Raw genomic sequence first — 23,629 nt, 5'->3', positions numbered from 1 at the left:
AACAGAGGGATGAACAACAATTTAATGGAGAATTTACAGGGATTATAAGTAAGGGAATTGACAAAATAAAAACAAATAAATCACAATACGGAGAGAAGATGATAAAAAGAGAAAATGCAACAATCAAATTGTTGCAAGAATGTAGTCTGGTGCTGCTACAGACAGACCAGACTACCTATCGGGCTTTTAATAGAGTAGGAAACAGGAAGTTCATGCTAAAAAAAAATTTCAGAAGAGGGAGGGAGAATTTACCGTAGATATCTCAGGTTGAGAAAAGAGGAGCATCTCCTCGTAATGTTGTTGCTACATTGATTGGTTTTTTTTTTTTTTCACGAGATAAAAGGAAGACAAGAGAATAAAGAAAGCCGAAAAGGGGAAAAAGAGAGAGAAAGAGAGAGAGACATTAAAATATAAACTAGAAATCGGAAATCAACAATAAAAGGAATGCTGAATGAAAATGGGAAGGCAAAAAACCGAAATCTGAGAATTATAAAACAATGACTCTGAGTCGATTCACAGAGGAATCGATGCAAAATTAATGTAATACTTCCTGTGTTGCGATGCTGTTGGAATCAAACCAATGATATTGTAAAAAGAAAAAGTTTAAATGACATAATGAGAGGCATAAGTAGAGATCGGAACTGAATCTAGATTGATTAACACGAGCTATTGAATCTAAGCGACATGAACCGAAGAATGAATAGCAAAAATTTAAAGAAAAAAAAAAAACCCAAAAATGAACTATGGAAATTAAGAGGGAAATGTCAGGATGACTCATCCCCTTTTATTTTGCATAAGGAGATGTTTTGAAATTGCTATGAGCAATTCAACGCCATCCATGATGCGTTTAACGGGGATCAAAATAAAAATAAAAAAAAATCAGAAGTAAAACAGAGGGAGTAAGGGAGAGAGTTTCTTGCCTTGTTCTTGCAGAGATGCTGAAGGAGGAAGGAGATTGACGATCGATGGAGGTTTTGAGCTTCCAATCTCTTTCCGAACCCAAGTGAGGACGAAGGAGTGTAAGCCAAAAAGGAAGCGGATGCGCGCTTGAGAGATGAAGACCCCCTTAGTGTAAGGGATGGCTTCCCTTTTTAAAGCAAGAGAAGAAGCTCCAGAAGCCTCTTCCGTTAGAGATGAAGGACAGATGAAGGGTGGAAGGCGATGGAAGGTGAAAATCGGGTGCATGTGAAGTCGTGGATGATGAACGCAGGAGAAGGGAAATCCCCGGACGATCGAGGGCTGGGATGGCGACGCCATTGATCCCTGGGCGATTGAGGGGAGATTGCACATGGGGGACATCTCCAGAGTCTTCTGAAGAAAGGGAAAGAAGAGGCGCCTTCGTAACCCTAAAAAAAACCGAATCTTCGTTTAAAAGTTTTTTTTATATAAAAATTTTCAAAAGCTGGTCTCTTTTAAAGATTTTTGCAAAAAATTGTTTTTTATTAAAAAGATTGTTTTCAAAAAGAGTTTTTTTTTTTTTTTCGAAATCCGATTTTTGTTTCTTTTTCTTTTATATATTTTTTTTTGTTCTTTTCTTAATTTTATATATCTTTTTGATATTTTTGGGATAAAATCTTAAAATTTACGGAAAAACAAGGATTTCAACTAATTTTTTTGTATTTTTGAGAAATATTTACAAGCGAAGGTTTTCAAGGCTATTTTTGAGAAAATTTCTTCAGAAAATGGGTTTTGACCCAAGTTTTGAGGAAATATTCGAGTTTTAAACCTCGAATCGAGAAACACAACTCGATTGATCCAAACGGATACCGGACGAAGTGTCTGAGCTTTTCAAAAGATTATTTTGGTAATTTTGAGAATTTAATTTAAAATTGGATAATGAAGCTCAGATTTGGATTTTGATAATGGATCCAGATCCGTAATTGAGTCAGATATGGAAAATGAATTTAATTTCAACCAAATTTTGAGAAACAAAAGGGAATTTAGATTTAAAACTGACTCAATTACCCAGAAAATGGGGGCAAAGGGTAGAAAGGGGATATTTACAACATTTTGAAAAATTTGGGGTGTTCACAAAAACGCACGCTTTCTCTGTTAAAGAGAGGAAGTGCTGCTGAAATTCCTGAAGGAGCTAAAAATGGCTCAGAAAGAACGTAGCAGAAGTGCTACCCAGTTTATGGAACGCCTTCTACGATGTAGAAAGGTTCGTCGCACCACTGTCGGTAGAGCAGAGAAGGTGTTGACAGAATGGTTGGCAGAAGAGCTGCCAGAACCAGTTAAGTGGCACAATGATGTCCTTTGTTGGAACGATGTCAGAATGACTCGTCTCCCTGGCACCTGCAAGGGCACCATACTTGTAAGAGCCGTTGCGCCAAAGTAGTGGTAGCACCTTGACGAGGTCCTGAGCTCGTTGCGTAAAAATACGCCGAGTAGCCCATCCGTAGAGATCGAGTCATGTGCATGCTCATTGAGAATTATCAGGCAACCAGACTCGTAAGGGCCGCTGAGCCGAACTGTGTTGTTTTCACCGAAAGAGGTGAAGTGCTCGTCAAGGCCGAAGTGCCGAGAGCAGAGTTAAGCATGCATATGAATAAAACCTTTGTTCCACGGTGAAAACCGTGTGGTTGATTGGGGTCGGGTACATACTTCTCAAAGGCTGCCCTATAGGCATGCAATGTTCGTCAAGTAATTGTAAGACCGGCAGGCCTCTTTCAGAATTTCTCACCGAGGAAGACGGTGATGGCGCAGCCTTGAGTGACATATATTTCACCCGAACCTGATAGAGTTCATTGATGGCCTTCGTCACTCAGAGGTATGGAGGTCGTGGTTATCCTTAAATATCTAAGGATTGAACCCAACTACTGCAGTAGCAGAATGCATTCGGATACCTAGTAAGGATCTCTTCTGGTATGCTGTACCGTCCTACTAGGGGGATGGGGTCAACAGGCCTCTGGGGTATCTAAAATACATAAAATAATCAACCCCCAGATCGTCGCATTGTCGCCCAGATATGAGTCCCCTAAGCCCAGGGGGAGGTGCAATTATCGAAACAAAGCATTAGCTTAGGTACAGCGCTACTTTGAATGTATGAGTGGATGACGTTGTTGAGTCAGTCCTGTATAACCTTTGTGAAGGTGTCATGGTCGGTATACTACTGTATCGATTGGGAAAGAACCCCATTGATATCCGTACGACTAAGTGAAGCTCGGAGAGCTGTCCTTAGATTCGTAGGATACGGATGTGCCAAGCATAAAGGCTTGAGCTAGACATCCATTCGTGACTCTGAGGAAGTCAAGGCTAAGTCGTAGAGACTTAAGCGGTTATGTTCAACTCATAGCCCTGATGAGGCTTTTGCGATATACGCTAAGTCATGGAGGCTTGAGCGTCGTATTACGAACTGCGACCCTAAGTGGTCCATGCATTTACTTGAGTTGAATAGATAGGTGTTTGCCTACTTACCAGACCATCAGTGGTTCTGACCCCGTTTAATGGGGATTTCAGGTGTTGAACCTGCGTGGCGATATGCGGAGCAAGGCGGCCTCGAGTTCCAGGGTTTCTCTAGATAGAGTTGTACTGCTTCCTTTTATTGAACCTTCACTGCTTTTTTAAGCAGTAGTGTTGTAATAAACATGTGCTTTCGATAAAATGGAACACTTTGGTGGTCAATGAGTTGCTTAGCCACATACCTGCAACATGCTCGGAGTTTTCTAAAACCGACGACTCATAATCGTCTTATTCCGCTGCTAAAAGCTTTTCTAAGTTCCGCTGCAAAGAAAAAAAAAAGAAATTCATGAAAATTTTAACTTAGCTTTGTTTTGGAAATCCGGGGCGTTACAAAATTGGTATCAAAGCAAGAGTTTGAGAAACCTGGTTCGAGATCCGACTTGTCCACCATATCGCACTGTAAGTATATTTTATACTTCTTGTTCTGATCTGGGTGCATCTTTGTATAGATGGCAACTCACGACTCCCAAGGATACTGCTATCGTTGCGGGATCATGCATAATGAGTGGGTATGCCCATATGAGGTCAAAGACTGCCAGTATTGTGGCGAAGAAGGGCATTCCGCCAACGAATGCCAAATGAAACATACCGCCAATATGGGTCGGTGGGGATCGCTTGGTCTTAAGGATGAGACCTCGCGTGTTAGTGGGCCACATTACTCCAGTAGAGGGAGTAGTCGTACCCCAGTGACTTCTGATGAACTACCATCTCTGGTAGGATTTGACTTGAACTTCCTTGAGGGATTTGGTCAATCGCAAGGCTATCAATAGGCATCATGTACGCCTAGCTTGCACAGTCGGGAGGAGGGATGCAACAACTCCTTCTATAATCCCGTTATGATTTCGGATTCCTCGAATCATAGTACGATTATATGGGGGAACAGAGCGGCTTCACCAACGCCGAGCCTGAATGGCCAAGGAGAGGGATACAACCTATATCATCCCGTTATGGTCTCGGATTCCCCGAGCCATGATGCCACTGAATGGGCAAGTGGACCGGCATCACTGATCTATCCACAAGAGTCGCTTGAGAGTGCGGAAGTGCCGCCCAAGCCAAAACTAGTAGTGCCTGCACCAAGGCAATGTGGAAGTAAACGATACTTCAGGTTCTTTGGGTCAAGAAAGAAATCCAGTTCCTAGAAGAGACTGGTAGTGTTTTGGAGTCAATAGACTCATGTACATAGTTGCTCAACGCCTAAAAGTCTGCCAGTGTGGCATGACGTTTTGCTTAAGGCGATGCTTGTGTAAATGTGATGTATATTAAGTAAATAGAACTTTGCTTTGATATATACATTGTGAAACTAAAACACATTGCTTGTATGTGGTAGATAAATGGCTCCTACGACGAGGAGAACCATGCCGAGCGAGGAGTCCCATACTCAAGGATTCCTGCTGGAAACGCTCAACAATTTGGTTACTGCCATTCGAGAAACAAGGCCAGAATCAGTCGCACCTCGAAGCGAAAACCTTGGGGGAATAACCTATGAAAAATTCCTCAAGCTCGATCCACCAGTCTTCGCCGGTAGAGCCGATCTTGAACTGGCAGAGAGTTGGGTCGAAGAGACCGAACGTGCCTTTCTGGTACTGGGAGTACCTGAAGAAAAGAAGACCAACTTTGGCACGTACAGGCTGAAAGACAATGCGCGGAAGTGGTGGGATACCACTAAGATTATCCAGTTCTCGGAAGTTGAAGTCATTCCTTGGACTGACTTCCGGAGAGCTTTCATGGATAATTACTTCCCGTTACACTCCAGAAACAAGAAAAAAATGGAGTTTCTGGAATTGGAGCAGGGTGGCATAAGTCTGATTGACTACACCACCAAATTTCAAAATCTTGAATGGTACTGCTCTTGGTTATTTGAGACCGACCAAGAAAGGGCCGACAAGTACATCAACGGACTGCGAGAAGGGCTAAGGTCACAGGTTATCACCAGCATGCCCCAAACTTTTCAAACTGCTGTGGCAGCAACTTCAAAAATACAAGTGGATTGGGAACGACCAAAGTGATCATAGCAAAAAGGCCCGTAGTTGATGGTGGGAACAAGAAGAGAATGTTTCCAAGTGGCCAGGGTTCACGACAACCCTTTCAAAAGAAAAGGTTCCAAGGTGGGAACAACACTCAACAAGTCGTGAGGCGAAGGCAGAACATGGTAACAAACAATCTGCAGTCCAACCCGAACTGCCCAAAATGCCATGTAAATCACGCAAGAGGACCATGTCTACGTGACACAGGTGAATGCTTCTACTGTGGCAAAATGGGCCACATTGCAAGACAGTGCAGGAAGAAGCTTGCTGATGAGCAAAGGAGGAATGCCGGATCTGCCAGACCCTCTCAACAAATACCACAACGAACACAAGTCCAACGACCCCCACCTAGAGTAGAACAAAGGCCTGCTGCAAGTCGTGTATACGCTGTAACGACTGAACAAGTCGAAACCGGTGACCTCATTGAAGGCACCGTACCTGTTAATGGACATGCAGCTTACGTCTTGTTTGATTGTGGTGCTACTCATACGTTTATCTCCGACGATTTCACCGAACAACTCCACGCCTCGGTGCAACCGATTGATAAAATGATCGAAGTATATAACCCGTTGGGTTCACGCACCAAATGTATTCGGTGTGTGAAAAAATTGGATATTGAGATAGCAGGGCAACACTTGCCTACTGACGCCATCCTGATCGATATGATACAGTACGATGTCATTCTGGGAATGAATTGGTTGGCTCAGAATAATGCCAAGATTCTGTGCCGCGAGGGCAGAGTGATTCTATCTCGACCCGGATTGCCTAAAATGGAATACCGGTTATCCAAACCAGTTCCACAAAAAAAGGCTCATATCAGCACTTAAGGTACAAAAATACCTTAGGAAGGGTTGTGTGGCCTTCCTGTTGAGTCTCTCGGTGGAAAAATCCAACGACCAACCCCTTGAGAGTTTGGAAGTAGTGCGGGAGTTTCCCGATCTGTTTCCTGAGGAATTGCCAGGACTTCCGCCACTTCGTGAGGTTGAATTTGGAATTCAATCCTTACCTGGAACAACGCCAATATCCAAAGCCCCTTATCGTATGGCACCAGTTGAACTTAGTGAGTTGAAATGTCAGTTGGAAGAACTGATGGAACAAGGGTTCATCCGACCAAGTATGTCACCATGGGGAGCCCCGGTACTGTTTGTAAAAAAGAAGGATGGATCCCTTCGGTTATGCATCGATTATCGGATGCTTAACCAGGCAACTGTTAAAAATAAGTACCCATTGCCTCGGATTGAGGACTTATTCGATCAGCTCAGAACAGCGAAAGTGTTCTCCAAGATCGACCTCAGGTCTGGAAACCATCAGCTCAGAGTTAAGGAGGAGGATATACCTAAGACTGCCTTCAGAACGAGATACGGCCATTATGAGTTCGTAGTAATGCCCTTCGGACTCACTAATGCACCTGCTGCCTTTATGGATCTAATGAACCGGATATTCAGACCATATTTGGATAGCTTTGTCATCGTCTTTATTGATGACATTCTCGTATATTCTGAGAACAAGGAACAACACATGGAGCACTTGAAAATCGTCTTGAAAACCCTTCAAGATAACCAACTCTATGCTAAGTTTTCAAAATGTGAATTCTGGCTAGACAAAGTAATGTTCCTTGGCCATGTGATCTCAAAAGATGGAATCGCAGTAGATCCTGCGAAGGTGGAAGCTGTGATGGACTGGAAGCAGCCAGAAAATATTACTGAGGTCCGTAGCTTCCTTGGACTTGCCGGATATTATCGGAAGTTCATACAAGACTTCTCCCGAATCGCAGTACCGATGACGAAATTACTGAAAAAGGGAGTCAAGTTTGAATGGACTGACCATTGTAAGGAGTGCTTTGAGGTTCTCAAACAGAGGCTTACCACTGCCCCTGTCCTTACCTTACCTTCTGGTCAGGGAGGCTTTGTGGCTTATACCGATGCCTCGGGAACAGGTCTGGGTTGCGTATTGATGCAGCTTGGCAAAGTAATCGCCTATGCATCCCGTCAGTTAAGAATTCATGAGAAAAACTATCCAACCCACGATCTTGAGCTTGCCGCGGTAGTGTTCGCACTTAAAATATGGCGACACTACCTTTATAGAGAGAAATTTGAGGTCATGTCGGACCATAAAAGCCTAAAATACCTCTTTTCTCAAAAGGAACTCAATATGCGACAACGACGATGGCTGGAATTCCTCAAAGACTATGAATTCACGCTTTCCTATCACCCTGGAAAAGCGAATGTTGTAGCAGATGCCCTTAGTCAGAAGACTGTTGGCACTCTGGCCAGCCTCACCGGACAATGGAAGCTGATGGAGGATTTTGTCAGTTGGAAGCCATTCCTGGCTGACCCAGGAAAGATTCGATTGTCATGCCTGACAATCCATATCGAGATCCTCGATCGCATCGTAGCCGAACAGTTCAAGGACCCCCAGTACTAGGAATTAAAAGCTCGTGCTGCAAAAGATGACACTTTCTTCCATTTAAAAGAGGATGGAGGAATATGGATGGAAGAAAGAATTTGGGTTCCAAATAACCCTGAGCTAAAACAGGAAGTACTCCAGGAGGCTCATAACAGCAAGTACACCATTCAACCTGGAGGTACAAAAATGTTTCGGGACTTACAGAGAAAGTACTGGTGGAGGAGTATGAAACGTGATGTGGCTACATTTGTCTCAAAGTGTTTGATCTGCCAGCAAGTAAAAATCGAGCATCAACGACCTGGTGGAAAAATGCAACGGATCGAGATTCCAGAATGGAAATGGGAGGGCATTACGATGGATTTCATTGTTGGATTGCCTCGGTTCAAGAGACAACATGACTCAATATGGGTGATCGTAGACAGACTCACCAAGTCTGCTCACTTCCTGCCAATCAACACTCGATACTCAACTGAACGATTGGCGGAGATCTACATTCGAGAAATCGTTAGACTCCATGGAGTGCCGATTTCGATCATATCCGATCGTGACCCGAAGTTCACCTCTCACTTTTGGGAGCAGCTTCAGAGAGCCCTGGGGACGAAACTCAAGTTCAGTACAGCATTCCATCCCCAAACAGATGGGCAATCAGAACGAACCATACAGACTCTTGAAGATATGCTAAGAGCCTGTATGCTAGAATGAAAAGGTGATTGAGATTCCCACCTAGCGTTGGCTGAATTTGCTTATAATAATAGCCACCACGCTAGCATTGGGATGGCACCGTATGAAGCCTTGTACGGGCGACCCTGTCGATCACCAATCCATTGGGGTGAAGTGGGTGAGCGAACCTTGGACTCGCCCATAGTGTTGCAGCATTATACTGAGCAGGTCCACATGATCAGGAAGAAGCTACTGACTGCTCAGAGTCGACAGAAGAGCTACGCCGATCAGCGGCGTAGGGAACTCACTTTTGCGGTTGGAGATAAGGTTTTTATCAAGGTCTCCCCAACCAAGAGTGTGTTTTGTTTTGGAAAGAAGGGGAAGCTCAGCCCCAGATTCGTTGGTCCCTTCGAGGTTTTGAGCCGGATAGGAGAGACCGCCTACAGAGTAGCATTGCCACCGCAGTATACACAGATACACAACGTATTTCATGTGTCAATGCTTAGAAAATACGTTCACGACCCTTCCCACATCATCCAACATGAAGATATTGACATCCAGGAGGATATGACGGTGGAAGAAAGGCCAGTAGAGATCATGGACCGACGGGAGCAAGTGCTAAGGACGAAGGTCATTCCACTTGTCAAAGTGAGATGGCAACATCACGGAGTCGATGATTGCACTTGGGAGCCCGAATCGGATATGCGGGATAAATATCCTGATCTCTTCACCTTGTACTCTTAGCTGAATTTCGCGGACGAAATTCCTTTAAGGGGGTAATGATGTAAGACCCGCAATTTTTCAGAAAATATCTGAATAAAATTCATGAGGCATTTACCGCTAAAAATAGCATTTTTCTCAGAATGCGAAACGAATCAATTCCTGCGAGCCAGTTACACTTAGGATATTCGTCGAAACGCGATTATATGCTCAAACACTCTGGAAGCCATAACTTCCTACCTAAACGAAATCAAAGGATTCTTGCGAGCCAACTTTCTTAGTTACGTCAATACGAAGGGAATGGCATACTAAAAATTTTTCAGAAAATAATCGCTGAAAACCCGAAATTTTGGCGAGACCCACGAAAATATTGGTGGGACCCACAAAAATATTTCTCAGAAAATGTTCTAGAATATTCTAGAATATTCTGGCACCTTCTAGCATCTTTCAGGACCTTCCAGCTCCTTCCAGCACCTTCCATGGAAGGGATTTCTGAAAAGCCAAGGGGTATAAGGGTAAAACTGAAACTTGGGGCCCAAGTTTCACTTCCTATAAATAGAGGAGCCCCCCTCTCTCTAAAAATCGCCAACCCCTCTCTCTCTCCTCCTTTTCCTAAACCTCCCCTACCTAGCCTAGCCCACCTGACCTGGTCTGAGCCTACCTGACTTAGCCTGAGCCTGCTTGACCTGGTCTGAGCCTGCCTGACCTGGTCCTAACCCACCTGACCTAGGTCTGAACCTACTTGACCTAAGTCTGAACCCAGTTGACTTGACCTGAACCTGGTTTGGTTCAAAGTCAAAGTCCAAGTCCTTTTTCGTCTGAAGTTCAAAGTTGATCCTTTTTCGAAGTTGATCCTTTTTCGAAGTTGAGCCTCGTTCGAAGCGTTTGAAGCAATCAGAGTCATTTCTTCTGCAAATTGAAGTAAGTTCGCTTCATTAAACCATCTCTCTCAAGTATTTGATTGTTTGTATATAGCATATACTTTCTGAAGTAGTATCTTGCTTTAGTTCTTGGTTGAGCCCTCTAGGACGCTTCGGTGTTCACGCGCTCGCCTCGTAACTATCGTCGGATATATATGTTCGAATACGCAGTATATGCGTTCTTCAAAATAGTATCTCACCCTAGTTCTTGGTTGATCCCTCTAGGACACTTCGGTGTTCACTCGCTCGCCTCGTAACTATCGTTGGATACAGATCTAGGTGTATATTTGTTGATTCTGCCGACGCGTCCTATATCGCATAGGCTATGTAATTTACCTTTGCCGTCGCGTCGTATGATGCTAAGGCTCCCTGCTTTCTGTACTTCCGATTAAAGCACTTCCGATTATGCATTTACTTACGCCGTCGCATCGAACGATGCCAAGGCTCCTGCTTTCTGCAATGTATTTACTTACGTCGTCGCGTCGAACGATGCCAAGGCTCCTGTTTTGTTATATATATAGAATATTTCATTCAGTTACACACCCTGAACAATAGTATATCATTTCCTTTACGGCGCGGTTGTATAAAGCACAGGCTTCTGCTTATATTACATATATGGCGCGTAAGTGAGCGTTCAAATGGAGATCAAATCGCCAATGCGATTCCCTTACCGCTCCTCGTGCAAGATTTTGCTTGACGAATGAAGCCCCTATTGGAAAGGCTTCGCCTTTTGGCAAAATGCTCTTTACGTAAAGACTAAATCAATTACGTATGGCCTGGCTATAGCCCAAGGTTCCTGCAACCTTGATGGATGCAAAGTACGCACAACGGTGCGCATCCATTTCCCGAGTTAAGCGTAGCGATTTTCCACCAAAGAGGGGAGATGCCGCTGAAATGGACAAAAGAAAACGCATGCTTTCTCCGTTAAAGAGAGGAAGTGCTGCTGAAATTCTTGAAGGAGCTAAGAATGGCTCAGAAAGAACATGGCAGGAGTGCTACCCAGTTTATGGAACACCTTCTACGATGTAGAAAGGTTCGTTGCACCACTGTCGGTAGAGCAGAGAAGGTGTTGACAGAATGGTTGGCAGAAGAGCTGCCAGAACCAGTTAAGTGGCACAATGATGTTCTTTGTTGGAACGATGTCAGAATGACTCGTCTCCCTGGCACCTGCAAGGGCACCATACTTGTAAGAGTCGTTGCGCCAAAGTAGTGGTAGCACCTTGACGAGGTCCTGAGCTCGTTGTGTAAAAATACGCCGAGTAGCCGATCCGTAGAGATCGAGTCATGTGCATGCTCATTGAGAATTATCAGACAACCAGACTCGTAAGGGCCGCTGAGCCGAAGTGTGTTGTTTTCACCGAAAGAGGTGAAGTGCTCATCAAGGCCGAAGTGCCGAGAGCAGAGTTAAGCATGCATATGAATAAAACCTTTGTTCCACGGTGAAAACCGTGTGGTTGATTGGGGTCGGGTACATACTTCTCAAAGGCTGCCCTATAGGCATGCAATGTTCGTCAAGTAATTGTAAGACCGGCAGGCCCCTTTCAGAATTTCTCACCGAGGAAGACGGTGATGGCGCAGCCTTGAGTGACATATATTTCACCCGAACCTGATAGAGTTCATTGATGGCCTTCGTTACTCAGAGGTATGGAGGTCGTGGTTATCCTTAAATATCTAAGGATTGAACCCAACTACTGCAGTAGCAGAATGCATTCGGATACCTAGTAAGGATCTCTTCTGGTATGCTGTACCGTCCTACTAGGGGGATGGGGTCAACAGGCCTCTGGGGTATCTAAAATACATAAAATAATCAACCCCCAGATCGTCGCGTTGTCGCCCAGATATGAGTCCCCTAAGCCCAGGGGGAGGTGCAATTATCGAAACAAAGCATTAGCTTAGGTACAACGCTACTTTGAATGTATGAGTGGATGATGTTGTTGAGTCAGTCCTGCATAACCTTTGTGAAGGTGTCATGGTCGGTATACTACTGTATCGATTGGGAAAGAACCCCATTGATATCCGTATGACTAAGTGAAGCTCGGAGAGCTGTCCTTAGATTCGTAGGATACGGATGTGCCAACCATAAAGGCTTGAGCTAGACATCCATTCGTGACTCTGAGGAAGTCAAGGCTAAGTCGTAGAGACTTAAGCGGTTATGTTCAACTCATAGCCCTGATGAGGCTTTTGCGATATACGCTAAGTCATGGAGGCTTGAGCGTCGTATTACGAACTGCGACCCTAAGTGGTCTATGCATTTACTTGAGTTGAATAGATAGGTGTTTGCCTACTTACCAGACCATCAGTGGTTCTGACCCCGTTTAATGGGGATTTCAGGTGTTGAACCTGCGTGGCGATATGCGGAGCAAGGCGGCCTCGAGTTCCAGGGTTTTTCTATACAGAGTTGTACTGCTTCCTTTTATTGAACCTTCACTGCTTTTCTAAGCAGTAGTGTTGTAATAAACATGTGCTTTCGATAAAATGTAACACTTTGGTGGTCAATGAGTTGCTTGGCCACATACCTGCAACGTGCTCGGAGTTTTCTAAAATCGACGACTCATTATCGTCTTATTCCGCTGCTAAAAGCTTTTCTAAGTTCCGCTGCAAAAAAAAAAAAGAAATTCATGAAAATTTTAACTTAGCTTTGTTTTGGAAATCCGGAGCGTTACAATTACTTTCTGCTCCCTTTTTGACAATTCGGGTGGAAGCTCACTGGTCTTGATGAAATTCTTGATATCTTGGTACCAAGGCTTCTTCTTCTGCTTCGTCTGGTTGACTTGCATAACTGGAATGAAGGTAGGCTGATTAAGTCTGCCAATTTCAAAAGAGCGACAGGATTCCCCGTCTGTTATCATCGCAAAACTTTTTCCTCCCTCTACAAGAGAGAAACGATTCTGCGAGTCAAACTCGACCAAAGTTTTGAAAATTGGTTTTTGAAAATTACTTGCCTCCATTTTTTGAAATTTGCAGGAAAATTCTGTAGAATGGGACTCGCCTGTCGGTACGAGGTTCAACCGTTCCTAGCACCTTTACTAGGGGTAATTGAACCAAAGATCAATGTGTGCTTAGCTATGCTCAAATGTCTAAATCACGTTCTATTTTCTAAATGCAGAGAGAATCAGGCATGTGCTATAAAATCTTTGAAAAATGCACATTTTGAAAAAATGATGTTTGCTTCTGATATTTAGAAAATGCTTGGAAAATGAATTCCTTGAAAATCATGAATTGCATTGAAAATCTCTTTCTAACTGAAAAATTGATTCTCAGAATAATTGAAATTTTGAGAAAATCGATTTCTGAAATAATTTGAACACCTTTTATGAGAAAATCAATTTTTCATTGAAATGAATTAGTAAAAAAGCATATGGTCGTTTGAAATATTTTCATGATGCAAATTGAATGAAATGAATGAATGAATGTAGCTTCAAAGAATATTTTCTGAGGATTTTGAGGAAATCTTTTTGAGACATGCAGTGAATTTTTGAAGTTAGCCTAAGAGTGTAGGCTAAATGTGGCTAGTACAAAGATGACAAATTTGGGTCTCGTTCGTATTCTAACTATGGCCATAAATACGAATTCTACCAAGTTTGTCAACTCCCTAAAAGCTAGTGCATGTGCAATTCGTGTCAACCATAGTGAATTTGGAAAATGCATGTATTGTCATTCATCAGATATTGAAAATTACAAAAAAGCAAACTATATGCAATGCATCCTATTCTATGCAGAAATGTAACTCTTATTCCAATATTACATTTGATTTTACATTAATGAAATAAAATAAAAATAAATGAAATCTTCCTTCTGAATATCCCTGCAAAACTAGAAAATGAGTTAGCTCAAATATGTAGGTTTTGCTAGATTTATCCGACAATATCAAGAAATTATCGGATTTTACCTAGATATAAACCTTGATTCATACCTCCCTGATATAAACATAAGAAATAAATGATGAAAATGTATTGAAAATACGAAAATAAAGTTTGGAAATTCGAAATTGAGGTGAAAATAATCAAAATGCCCTTGATAGCAAGACTATGGCCTTGAAATCGGGGTTTTCAGAAAGTTTTTTTGTAAAAATAAGAATTTTGAAATTCAAATGAATGAAAATGAGATTGAAATTAAATATAAGATGATATGATATGATTATATGCATGCTAAAACCTTGAAAATGCAAAAATATCCTGAAAACACTGAATTTCGCCTAAATTTGATAGTTTAACTAACACACATGGCAATTTAACTCAAAATCAAATCAAATTTGGCATGGACACCTATATTAACCTTAAGAATGGAATGGAATATGAAAATAAAAAATTTTAGCATTTTTCTAATATGGAAATTAACAAAAAATCTAAAAATTGCATGATTTTTGCCTAATGCTTAGACCTATCCTAATGATAGTATGATTTCGGGTACTAACCTACCATATAAATTCACCAAGTTTTACATGGTGACAAAGGATAGTTAGACAATGATTTTTGCCTTTTATAGATTTAGAATTCAACCTATGGTCGGAGAATTACAACTCCGGCAATCTAGGTCAGAATCCGGCAACCTTGAAACTATAGGCAAATTGATAGGCTTTCATAAAAATTAAGTACAAAATAGCAAACAGCAACCAAAATGTCTGAAATTTTAGGAAAATACTACAGACAAACAGAGAATCAACTTTTCCTTTTACAATTTTTGCATTGGACCTATGGTTGCAGAGGACACATTGGTTTAACAGACCCCTAAATCTGACGGAATTGAACTAACAAGAAATTGACAGGTGAACTTCTAAAATCTAGACAAAATTGAAATATAAATTTTAAAATCCTGAAATTCTGAGAAAGGATAGAGGATATCATGAGGATCAATTTCGCTTTTGATAGATAGAACATCCGAATTACAGGTTGGAAAGCCACAGTCGATATAGGTCGATCCAGGACTCCGACAACTTATAACAGGCTTTACACAGTAGTCTGTAGGAATCGATTTTTAATAGATGCAAGATTTTTTTTTAAAATCCCATAAAATCCAGTAAAATACTGGATCTCGCCATTGTATTTTACATATTGCGAATCGGATCTCCCATGAGGGAGATCTCGGATTTACAAGTCTGCTACAGGGGAATCTAACGTTTTGACAGGGTTGAAATCCCGGTTTGAGGTTTGATTTTTTAAAATGGAGTTGCTGACTCAAATCAATCCAGGTTTTTGGCAAGAGATCACAGACAAACGAACATGACTATCATAAAAATTTCAGGATTTATGGACGAAAATTCATGCATGAATTAATGATTGGACGGGATGTCTAAGCTAAAACATGATAAACTACTAATATAACTAAACTAAGTAATGCAAAATGATGAAATAAAATCAAATGCAATGCTCATAACATGGAATCTACTAAAAAACGATAAAAAAACTATTAGAGAGTGGTAGAACTTTGTTTAATGTGTGCTATTGATGAGAGGGGGATCTGATCCATCTATCAGATGGATCCCTTTCTCTACGTAGCTTTAATCATAAACAATCAATGCTACATGCTTCTTCTTTTTTTGGATTTCACATATAGGTTTTTCCAGCCATGCAAACCCAATTTTTTGAACTGATTTCAAGCTGTATTTATGAGAATACCTCACAAAAAATCCCATTGCATCATGATCAATCCTTGGGTTTAAGAAGATCAAAGCTGAAAATGAGGGTTTTACCTTGGGGGAGACCTTGCTTGCACCAGCTGGAATGACTGCACCAACTTGAGGATGCTGCAATGGATGATAGCCTTGAAGGTTGAAGGTGGTCTGGAGGAGGTGAACCGGCTGGAAGTGGAGGTTGGAGGTTGCAACTTCAAAGTTGAAGGAGATGGAGGGCGTGCTGTGGAGTTGCTTGAGTTGCTACCAAGAGGTGGCTGGGCGTGAATGGAGGCTGAAGATGGCTGAAGCAATGTGATGAAGAGAGAGATAGAGAGTTGGAGAGAGAAAGATAGATGGAGTTAGGGCTAGGCATGAATTCCTTGGGAGAGAGAGAGATAGAGTTAGAAAGGAGAAGCCTAGAAGAGATGTCCAGCCATATGAAGTGTCTTGGAGATTTGGAAAGAGGGGAAGGCAATAAGAAGGAAGGAAGAAAGAGAGGAAAAGAAAGAAGGAAAGAAAGGAAGGAAGGGAAAGAAAAAGAAGGAAATAAGAGGAGGAAGAAGAAAGGAAAGAAAGAAAGGGAAGAGGAAGGGAAGAAAAGAAGAAAAAGGGAGAGGGGGCTGGCGGCAAGGAAGAAGAGGGAAAAGAGGAAGGAAGAAAGAAAGGAAAGAAAAAGGAAGAAAGAAGAAGGAGGAAGGAAAAAGAAGGAAAGAAGAAAGGGAAGAAGGAAAAAAAAGAGAAAGAGAAAAGGGAAAAAGAGAGGGAAAAGGGGAAAGTGGAGAGAGAGAGGGGGTCGACCCCCTTGTGGTCCCCACCTCTCCTAGCTTGAGGAGATAAAAGAAATAAATAAAATAAAATAAAATAAACAAAATAAACAAAAGAGGAAAGAGAGGTTTGAAACTTTTTTAGTGTGGCGCCACCTTGGAAGTGGGTCCCACGTATAATTTTGAAATTCATTTTGAAAACCAAAGGGGTAGAATGGTTTTATAAAAAATTTCAGAAAGATTTTTGGATATTTTTGGCAATTTTGAATTGAAATTCGAAGTTTGAAATTCTATACCCCTTTACATAGCAGATCTAATTTGGAAGTTTGAAAATCAAGTTTGAAAGGAATCCAGATTGTTTTCTCAAGAAAATATTTTTAAATTTAGAGTCCTGGGGGTAAAAATGTCAATTTGAAAACCTAGGGTTTGAAATTGGACTTTGAAAAACTTTAAAATTCGAATCTGGATTGGAATTTTCAAAACTGGAGTTTTGGATCTCAAAAATGAGATGAAATGTAATAAAATGTTATGAAATGATGGAAAATGAAGAGAAATGACATGAAATGTCATGTGAAATGCAAACCCTAGATAAAGAAATTTGGATATTGGACCCCGATTGATAATTGTACTAGTTTAAAATTGATAATTTTCATAAAAATGAACAAAATGGTTCAAGAAATGGTTTTTGTCCCTGTCAGGCCAAAAATTTGATGTCTTCTTTATAATCGTTGTAATTTTGAAAAGATTTTTATATGTAAAACATGTGAAAACCAGACATCAAATAATAAAAACTGGTTCTCACTAGTGGATGAGACCGGGTCGAACTCAGGGAACGGGAATATTTTGTATTCAAACACACAAATCTAAACTAATCTTTATTGCCGTATTATTAAAATGTAAAATGTTCAAGTAACGTAAAAACAACTATCTATTACAACAAATGAATACCCTTTGCAGAGGGCGTAAAGTGCAATATTTACAAACCCAATTAAATTCCTAATTCTAAACTGAAAAGTAAAAATCTTCTATTCTTTTGCTTCCCCGTGTCACGTAATCACTTCCGCTCCAATCCCTTGCAATCCTGCACAAGTCAAACGAAACACGAGCAGTACACGAAAGAAAAACAAAAACTAACTAACTAAATGTTAATACTGAAATGACAATTCATTAAGAAATTTTAAGACTAATTGTAATATCAAAAACTAACAATATTTTCTTAACTAAGTAATACTAACTGCTAATTAACTAAGTAATCTAATTACAACTAACAACTAACTTAATCACTATTATTTAATCAAAACACTTAGTAAAAATCAGTGAGACACTTAGTAAAACACACGTAAAATTCAGTGAAACTCAGTAATTCAAACAATGAAGTTCAATCAGTGAATTTTAACATCCCATATATGATACCATTACCAAACTGTAATAAACTTCAGATTTTCAACTTTAATCAAAATCCACGAAATATTCAACAAAACTCAAATCTGATATAGTGAATATCAGTAAAAAAATTCTGGTAATCAGATTGAATTTTACTGATAGCAGTAAAAAGAATGTCTGAGATTGCATATCGATACAATTGTTCACATGCCGAATTTAGATTTCCAATGAATATCAATTTGCTTTGGAAACAATCAGTACTGGAAGACCTGTAAATCACGATTAGCCTAGAGGAATCCCGATTCCTCTTTAAATCATGGCTGAAACTCTCGATGTTACAGCTTACACAGGTGGAATCAGTTGGAGATCAGTAAAACACGACACTCTATGGAATTTCAACAATCGATCACCGGAAAATCAGTAAAACTAAGTCATAATTCAGTCACCGAAAAAAAAAACAGTAAAACTGATTCAAAAATCAGTATCTCTTTGGCTAACGCAGGGGATTCCGACAGAGATTCAGCCGATTGCTGGAATTACATTGATGAGTAATCCGATATTTTCAAATTGAAGATCAAACAATGTAAATCAGGAATCACTTGGAGATGCTCGATCCAAACATCTAATCGTTCACACTCAAACAATCAAGCACCGGAAGACTCATTCAGGCTGGACTTCATTTGCCGGAAATCAGATTTCAATTAATACGATCAACAAAATTTTGAACACAATTCATCTACTTCTGATATTGATTCGGATAATCAATATACATAAATTCCTTCAGCAGATTCCGATCAAGATTTTTTATCAAGAATTAATGCAAGCATTTACCACAATTATTCCTCAGAACAAATATTCCGGCAGATCTTTGTTGATCACCGGAACTCTTTTGCAGATATTATTTTTTTCTTTTTATGTTTTATTTCTTTTTTTTATCTTTTCCACATTAAAATTCAAACATTACGAAGATTAAAATTCAGAGAGAAGAAGAAGAAGAAGTTGCAGAAACACTTACCGTGACTTGAGAGGGGTTGGAAGAGAGTTGATCCTCTCCCGTACACCATCGCCGGATTGAAGAAGCCTCAACCGGAAAAGAGAAGAGATAAATAGGGAGAAGGGGAAGGAAGGGTTAGAAGAGGTGAAGGGGAAGGGTTAGGAAAGAGGGAGAGGTAAACAGGGGAAGACGCCTTATTTTTTCTGATTTTGGGTTTTTAAAAGAATTCAAACCGGTTCACCGGTTTGTTTTCAATATTTTTCTTGGTTTTAAAAAAACCCAAACCGGTTAAACCGGTTTGTTATTATATTTTTTTCAGTTTTTCAGTTTTCAAAAATCACAAACCGTGTAATGGTTTTTTATAAAATTTTCAAAAGTTAAAAACAAAACTATTTATTTATAAAGAAACTCAAAATAAAACTATTCTAACTATTTATATTTATATTTAATTTTTTTTTCTTTTCTAAAAAAAACAAACACTTAAAATGATTTTATTAACAATATAAAACTATTTTCTCTATTTTTTTTATTTTTTTATTTTTATTTTTTATTGAAAACTAAAACTAAACTACTATGTTAATATCAAACATAAAAATATGTACTAAAATATACAAATAAAGCTATTTTTCATACATTTTCTATTTTGAAATTATTTTAACTCATTTAATGAAAACTAGCATAAACTTGGGTTTTAAAAGCATTTTTTCATAAAATCATGCATATTTTAATGTTAATTCACCTTGAAATATATGCATGATCAAATACCCCCATGCTTATGTTTTGCTAGACCTCGAGCAAACTAGAAAAATGTATGAAATGAAAACTATCACCTAACTCACTTTCGTAGGAATCACGGTTGCATTTAGCTCATGCAACAAGCTCTTTCAACCCCTGGGTTACCCTAGTGGACGAGTAAGGTCTCGTGAGGGTTTGCAGTGATGCTACCCACAAACATCTCTGTCATGTATGCAAAATACTACACATCCTCATAAGCAGTAGATAATTAAAGACTTTATTTTCACCAATATTTCCTGTTATTTCAAAATCAAAACATAATTAGAATCTTTTATGTACCACCACAGAAAAAAAATTCTTTCACTTTTCTAAATATCACAATTCTTTATGTTTTATTCTTGGAAAATCCAATAAAAACAAGAAATTATTTACTTATCCTCACTCATATGTTTTCTACACATGTTTTCTTAATCACACTTCTAAGCACTGAACTTTTCTTTCTTTTTAAGCTCTTTTCTCTCTTTTTTTTCTTTTCACGTTTTTTCTTTTTGTGCACTTATTCTTCTCTTATAACTTGTGTGTGGTCTGCTTTTATGCCTTGTGCAATGTCAATATCTTTTATACTTTTTTTTCAATGCATACCAAAAGATATCAACTAAGACATAAAAGTGACTTCCTTCATTCACCTTTGCAACGTGAGAGTCACACATTTCAACTTATATCTGTTCTCAGCTACTTAGGATCACAAAGTTTTCCACTCTCCTTTTTGAAATGGAATTAAAAGTTTCAACTTACATCTAAGTTCCATCTACTAAGGATTGTGGAATTATCCAAACAACCTAACGCATGCTTTTTCTCACTTTTTGAGCTTTTTTTTTTTTACACTTTTGTTCATTTGCTTAGTTTTTCAAAAATAGAACAGTGCATATTCATATTTATGATTCAAAATAAATTCTAACATGTATTTATCATCATTTCTTCGAAATCCGCATAAACAACCATAATTTTTAGATCTATGTCAGAAAAAATTTTCATGGGGCTTAAAAAATCCTCTAAAAACATCATATTTGAAATAACATTCATATAAGTTCAAACTCTTTCTTTAAAAACCTACTTTTCATGAGAGATGTGTAAACATGTGCAAGAACGTCAACAGAAATATCAAGGTGTGCAAACTACACCCTCCCCCATGCTTGAATGACACTGTCCCAGTGGCATTCCCCCATGCTTATATGAAACTACGTGAGTGCACATGAGAGAAAATAAATGAGGGAAAATAGTAGAATAACCTTACATGAATTATAAATGCACATTTTATGAATGCAATGTGTACATGACATGACATGAAAACCATGAATGAAACAACATGAAAAACTCATGAATAAAACGAAAAAGGAAAAATAAAATAAAATTTATAAATTCTAAGCAAATCTAATAATATACAAGATATGGGTTGCCTCCCATAAAGCGCTAAGTTTCAAGTCCCCAGTCAGACGGATCCCTGAAAAAACCTTCATCATCCATGAGATCAATGGACATGAAATCAGGTTCAATCGGGATCTCTATGAAAAATTGTGTCATCTGTGACACTGCGCACTGTGTTCCCATCGTGTCTACCTCTAAATGGCTCAAAGTGCCCGATCCAACTCAAATCACCTATCTGATTCTCAAGTAATTCTAGGTGATCCTCTTCTAATGATTTCTTATCCTCCTCAAGGGGTGGATCACTCAATAACCAAGCATATTCTGCTTCTATGAGGTCTTGAATGACATCAACCTCGAAAGAAGCCTCCTCAACAGCAGGCCCCATAGCAGCACGAAAAATGTTCAACCGCATCTTCCTATTTCCGAATGACACATCCATTGCACCAGTGCGGCAATTAATGCACGCGTTGGCGATAGCTATGAAGGGGCGACCGAGAATAATAGGGGTCTGTTGTGGGCTATCAACTTCCTCCATATCTAATATCACGAAGTCGACAGGGAAATAACAATCCTCCACCTTGACTAAAACATCTTCAAGTATCCCTCTTGGGATCTTGATAGATCTATCTGCAAGCTGAAGAGTCATAGGTGTAGGTTTCATCTCTTTCAATCCAAATTGGTCATAAAAGAAAGCTGGCAAGATGTTAACACTTGCCCCAAGGTCGAGCAATGCACGCCCAACAATGATGTTTCCTATGACACATGAGATGATAGGAGTCCCTGGGTCCTTAAGCTTAGGTGGGGTTTGATGTTGCAATACTGTGCTTACCTGCCCAGTCAAATAAATCTTTTACTGTACATGGGACCTCGACTTCCTTTTTTGCGTACAAAGCTCTTTGAGGAACTTTGCATATGCAGGGACTTGCTGAATAGCATCTAGTAAGGGAAGGTTTATCTGAACATGCTTGAATATCTCAAGCATCTCTTGCATGTTCACTCCGGACTTACCTAATACTCTCGACCTCTCTAATGCCTCAGGAAAGGGGGCTTTGGGAATGTAGGATGGTGAAGGCTCAGACGGAAGAACCTTCTCGCTTTCCTGAGGTAAAACATTAGGGACAGACTGCTTCTCACTTATCTTCTCTCTTTCTTCTGCAGCCTCCCTCGCTTGGTACTGCTTCCCACTCCTAAGGGTTACTACTTGAGCTTGCTCTTTATGTGCATCTGTCATATGCAAGCTACGTATGGGTTCCTTTCCCTTAGGGTTGACAATAGGCTGGCTAGGCAGTGTCCCCTCACTTCGCCTGCTAAGCGCCTCAGCGAGCTGCCCCATTTGAGTCTCTAATTTTGCAATAGACTGGGTATGTGAGCTCAAAGCTTGCAAAATCTTATCCTCAAAGGACTGACTATGCAAAAGCTCATGAGACTGAGGGTGAGTATAAACAGGTTGGGCTGGAGGATAACTGGATCTCTGGAATCCAGACGCATAACCGCCTTGAGTGGTTTGACTCTGGGAAGGGTTAGAAGGTTGGATCTGTGAGTTGCGCCATGAGAAATTGGGATGGTTTCGCCAGCCCGGGTTATAAGTGTTGGAAATTGGATTGGGTGCGGGCCTAGCGAAGTTTTGAGCCATCTGAGCTTGCTCTTGGACAAACTCAGGGTACTGTGGCGCAACTGGGCACTGAAAAATATGGTGTGCAAGACTCGCACACAACGCGCACACCTGCATGGCAGGAGAGGGACCCAACAAAAACTGATCTAATTTCTGGGACAGTTGGTCTACCTTGTTGCTCAATTCAAGGTTTATCCCTATTTCAAAAATACCTGCCTTCTTAGTACTATCATGTGCAGGTGCAGCCCTATCAAACCGTGAGGCTGTCGCATGGTGCATCGAATTCTCGCTCAATGTCTCAAAAAGCGACCATGCTTCATCTTCACTTTTGAGCATAAATGTGCCCCCACACGCGGCATCCACCATTTGACGGTTCTTTTCAGTAAGACCGTCATAGAAATATTGCACCAGTTGCCAGCGAGGCATTTGGTGGTGGGGACACTTGCGGAGAAGATCTTTCAATCTCTCCCAAGACTCATGAAACTGTTCTCCCTCAATTTGGGAAAAACTGGTTATCGCTTTACGAAACTGGTTCGTCTTACCAATTGGGAAATATTTCTTTAAAAATTCTCTTTGCATATGTTCCCAAGTGGTAATTCGAACTGTATCTAATGATTTTAACCAACTCTTCGCTTTGTCCTTCAGAGAGAAGGAGAACAGGGTCAACCTCATCGCGTCATCTCCAAAGTTGTTGATTCGCACTGTCGAGCAAATCTCTAGAAATTCGTCGAGATGACGATATGGGTCTTTATTGCTAAGGCCATAAAATGAGGGTAGCATTTGGATCACACTGGCCTTAATCTCAAAATTGCTTGCTCCTACATCAGGTCTCGTGATGCAGGAGGCGGGAGTATACGTTTTTGGCATGAAGTACTCCCTCAAAGGACGAGTAATCTGCTGATTCTCAGCCATG

The 23,629-nt window shown here is 40.3% G+C and overlaps 1 non-coding gene across 1 annotated transcript; it reads left to right on the top strand.

Moving 5' to 3' along the window:
- Positions 1-23,140: 23,140 nt before the first annotated feature.
- On the top strand, positions 23,141-23,246 carry LOC149816877 (small nucleolar RNA R71). Its single transcript, XR_016427800.1, has one exon. It is a non-coding gene; the product is annotated as a small nucleolar RNA R71 (small nucleolar RNA).
- Positions 23,247-23,629: the final 383 nt, after the last annotated feature.

Source organism: Nuphar pumila, chromosome 14 (genome assembly GCF_984573655.1).
Source record: "Nuphar pumila chromosome 14, dmNupPumi1.hap1.1, whole genome shotgun sequence".
Classification (NCBI taxonomy): domain Eukaryota; kingdom Viridiplantae; phylum Streptophyta; class Magnoliopsida; order Nymphaeales; family Nymphaeaceae; genus Nuphar; species Nuphar pumila.
The sequence above is the reverse complement of the archived record's forward strand: the minus strand, read 5'-3'. Positions and strand labels throughout refer to the sequence as shown.